This window comes from Mustela putorius, unplaced genomic scaffold (assembly GCF_011764305.1).
Source record: "Mustela putorius furo isolate JIRA1106 unplaced genomic scaffold, ASM1176430v1.1 tig00000508_pilon_pilon_pilon, whole genome shotgun sequence".
Taxonomy (NCBI): Eukaryota; Metazoa; Chordata; class Mammalia; order Carnivora; family Mustelidae; genus Mustela; species Mustela putorius.
The window spans coordinates 547,597-551,927 of NW_025421402.1; the positions used below are offsets into that span (position 1 = coordinate 547,597).

The 4,331-nt window shown below is 37.8% G+C and overlaps 1 pseudogene; it reads left to right on the forward strand.

Annotated features, from left to right (window-relative positions):
• The first annotated feature begins 2,626 nt into the window (after positions 1–2,626).
• Positions 2,627–3,174, forward strand: LOC101672032 (annotated as a pseudogene).
• The last annotated feature ends 1,157 nt before the right edge of the window (positions 3,175–4,331 follow it).

Sequence of the window (4,331 nt, forward strand, 5' to 3'; positions counted from 1 at the left end):
ATTTGTCAAGCCTATTTCTGTTTGTATGCATTTAACATGCTAATCTTAAAGAAATGTAAATTGTGTTACTTTGTGATGAAAAAATACATAAGACATCATAAATGAGATCACACTTTAAATGTCATACATGGCAAATTTTTTTAAATTTTTTAAATTTTTTTAAAAAATTTATAGGCATTTAAAAAATTCTGTGGAGTCCAGTTTGTGAGTTAACCACTTTGGGAAGTAAGAGGATCCCACTAACAGCTTTAAAATTCCTCCATAGAAGCTTGAAAATAATGCCTTTGTAATTCTATACAGAATATATCATGTTCATTCTTTTTTTTTTCCACCATAACTTTTCATATTGTAAAGTAGAATGAAATATATGAAAAATGCCTTGAAAAGTATTTTATTCATTATTGTTAGTATAGTAAAGCCGTAGCCTTCTAGAGAGTAATCTAATTGGACCCCTAAGCTTCAAAAAAACTTGAGAAAATTACCCAACACCCAAAAAAGAATCCCTTTTTTTGGTGGCTAACCAAACCTACACACCTAGCAATAGATGGACGTTGAAAAACAAAGCTTATGTGAATAGGGAAGCACTTACCGAGGGAGGGAGGGTATTCTTTGAGCAGCAGATGGGCCCGCTTGCTCTGGGGGAAGAAGAATAAGCTGTTACCAACAGCCAGTACCTACCCTTATGAAAGCACTTTTTTCAGTGGAACTTAAAGCAGGTGGGAGAATGAACAAAATGCAGAAGAGGCAAAGAGAAGTTACTAGAAAAGAATTTGAGAACTGAAAGAAATCTGAGAAATCATCTCCTCTAATCTCGGGGTTTTTTTATTTGTTTTGTTTTGTTTTGTTTTGTTTTCAGAAAATAGGAATCTAGAGGTATTGACTAACATTCCCTTAGTCACATCATTACCCTGACTCCCAGAACAATGTTTTTGCCTTTTCCAGCAAGGCTTCTGGGATCGGCAGTAACAGTGACCATGGCAGTAGCTGCAACAAAGGCACCATATGAACATCAGGGGTAGGGCCATCGCAGATACTGTGGCTGAAAAGACAGTTAGCAATAGAGGACCAGAATGTGCAATGCTCTGCAGAGGGAGGCTCCTCAGGGAGGAAGCAGGATGGAGGGACTTTTAGTTCCTAGCAGCCTTGGGACCATCCAAGAGCCACTTTAAGGACATAGATCACTTAAGAGGACAGCTCCTCCATGGCCTGGGAAGCTGAATCCATCTCTGCTAACATTTTCACCATCTCCCTGCCCTCCCACTGAGTTCCTTCATTGGTTTAACCTATAAACCCAGGTGTTATTTAGAAAATAAAATATGAAGAGAGATTACTTGAAAAATTTGATTTATCACACAGATACTGGAAACAATTAGCTTTATTATGCCCTTAAAAAGGAATTTTAAAATTCCTTTTAAAAGGATAAAAAGATTAAAACTAACATTTGCTGGATGTCTATTTTGTGCCATGAACTGTGCTTAAGGTTTTCATCGAGAATATTTTATTTCCTCTTCACAATAATACTGCAAGTCAGAGTCTTATTATGACCCAGCTGGGGAAACTGAGATTCAGAGATGCTGCAAAATAGATCCTAGGTCACACTAAGCTGAGTTACTAAACTGGGATTTTTTCCCCCCCATGTCTTCTGACCTTCAGTTCTGAGCATCTCCACAATGTCATACTAATGAGGAGAAACATCTAAAACAAAGTATATTAGCTATGGAGGAAGATAGTCCTGGACCCAAATCTCAGTTTGAAACTCACTAACCATGAAATCACAAATGAGTGACATAACCCCTCTATGCTTCTTTATCTTTTTTATAAAACAGAGAAACTAAAATCTGTCTTGAAAAGCTGTTGGAAGGATTGCATGACTCTAATTATAGAACTCAAATCAATTCATCTTATAAAAATAGGTGACTTTTGTACATTCCTATCCATTTTTTTACTGCACTAAAAAAAAACCCAGGCACTCAAAGAAGTATTTGGCATATAGTATGTGCTCAATAAATTTTTGTGAAATAAATAAAAATGAAATTACCTGGCATACAGTAGAAGTTCAATAAATAACAACTATTACCAAAGAATGGAGAAAATATGTTCTGATATCATTTTTGCAAAATTACCTTCTCCTTATAATAACTAATTAAGAGATTTTAAAAATAAGCTCTTCCCTAGCAAAAAGTCTTCAAATGGTAATAAATTCTCGGTCTTCGATGCCCACTAAAAGATGGAACCAGGAAAAATAATCTGTCCAGTTTGACAGTGAGGTGACAACATGGTTGCTATTTTGTCGGTTATTCTGGATAACATATGCTAATAAGGGAAGAAAGACAGCAAAAGAGAAGACAATTTCTAGACGCTACAAGAAACAACAGGGAGAAAGTATGTTAAGCAGTCAACTCACAACCCATTTAACCCATTTAACTAATTTACTAACTAATAACCCATTAACCCATTTAACTAATCATTTACATTACTAATTTAACTAATACATTTACATTACTAATCATTTACATTAGTGATGTAATACTCATCATTCATTCAATCATTTATTCATTGACAGTATTTATTTACTTTTTCTCTTCCAGTTCAGGCCCCTTTAGGAGTCATGGGCTTCAGTGCAAAAATGGCCAAATCTAAGAGCCACACCATGCACAACCAGTCCCAAAAATGGCACAGAAATGGTGTCAAGAAATCCCAGTCACAAAGATGTAAGTCTTTTAAGGGGGCGCAGCTCAAGTTCCTGAGAAACTTCCACACTGTCAAGAAGCACAAGAAGGGCTTGAAGAAGAAGCAGGCCAACAATGCCAAAGCCATGAGTACATATCTCCAGCCTATCAAGGCCCTGCTGAAGTTCTAAAAGGTCAAGCCCAAGATCCCAATGGGCATCAACCACTAACTCCTTCAACGTGTCTACAATGTCCAGTCCAAGCTCAGGAAATGTGCTCATACCACATCGCCAAGGGTGTCAGGCTCTGCCAGCCAAAGGCCAAGGCCAAGGCTCAAACCAAGGCCCAGGCTGATGCAGCAGCTCCAGCTCCACTTCCAGCTCCAGCTCCCAATGGCACCCATGATGCCTCCAGAGTGAAAGCCTCTACAGTCTGCCATTGTGAGAATGGAAGGACCCGTGTGAGCCTGAGGACTGTTGTCTTTCTGTATTATTTGTACATTTAAGCATGAGGCAGGAATATAATCTAAATGAACTCTACTTTTCTTGATACTGTTAGAATCCAAGAGTACCATATACAAAATAGCCTGCCTTTTTCAAGTATCCAGCAATCCAGTGAGTCAAATAAGGGCCCCAAAACATGTCAGCCAGCCTGAAGGAAGCAAGAAAGGCATTCCACAGAAAGTAGCATTACGCTGAATTTGGAGAGGTGAGTAGCTTTTCAGGGGAATAAACCACGGGGTTTCATGCTAGCAAAGAAACAGAATCTTAAGAGAAGTCAGTCTATGCATGTAATAAATAAAGTCTAGTATCTCCCAACCTTCTGGACAGAGATGAGTTTAACCAGTTAAACAAGGTCTACATACAAACAGCTGTGTGCTGTGCAACTAAAAGTTTAGATTTTACTCTGTGGGGATTTGGGACACTTGACAAAAGTGACTGCACTATAATTCACATTAAAGTCTTAGCACTTCCCCAAGACATAGTAAGCAATAAGTAAATGGTGGGAATTAGGATTTTTGGCTCCTTTTTCCCTTGACTTCTTTATTTCATCAGCCACTTACTGGCAGTAAGTTTTCTTAGATTAGTCTTCTTTTCCTTTCTTGGTCATCTTCTTCCCTTCTAAGACATTATCATCTCTTGTCTGAATTATTTTGATAGTTGTCTCTTAACCAGTTTCCATTCCTCAATCCACTCAAATTCATAAAATATTTCTACCAGATTGATCTTCCAAATCATCATGCTTTTTATGTCATTTCTTAGGGTGGGATTTGGCAGGGTACCTTAACATTAAATAGTATCATTTTTCAGTCAAACATTCTAAAATTTCACTGTAACAGATGATAATCGCTGTCCTATTTCTGTTTTGGTGCTGTTTGTTGTTTGTTTGCTGTTTTCAAAATGCCTTCGATATTTACTCAGACCCTCCTCCTGTCCCGAAGCACTGTCTACACTTTAAGGCTCAGGTCAAGTTCACCATTCCAAGCCGAGCCGCACTGGCCTCCATTTGCTATATTCCTATAATAATAATACACAGTGATGGTTAATTGTATGTGTTAACTTGACTGGGCCACAGGATATCTACACCTTTGGTCAAACATTATTCTGGGTCTATCCATAAAAGTGTGTTTCTGGATAAGATTAACATTTGAATGAACAGACT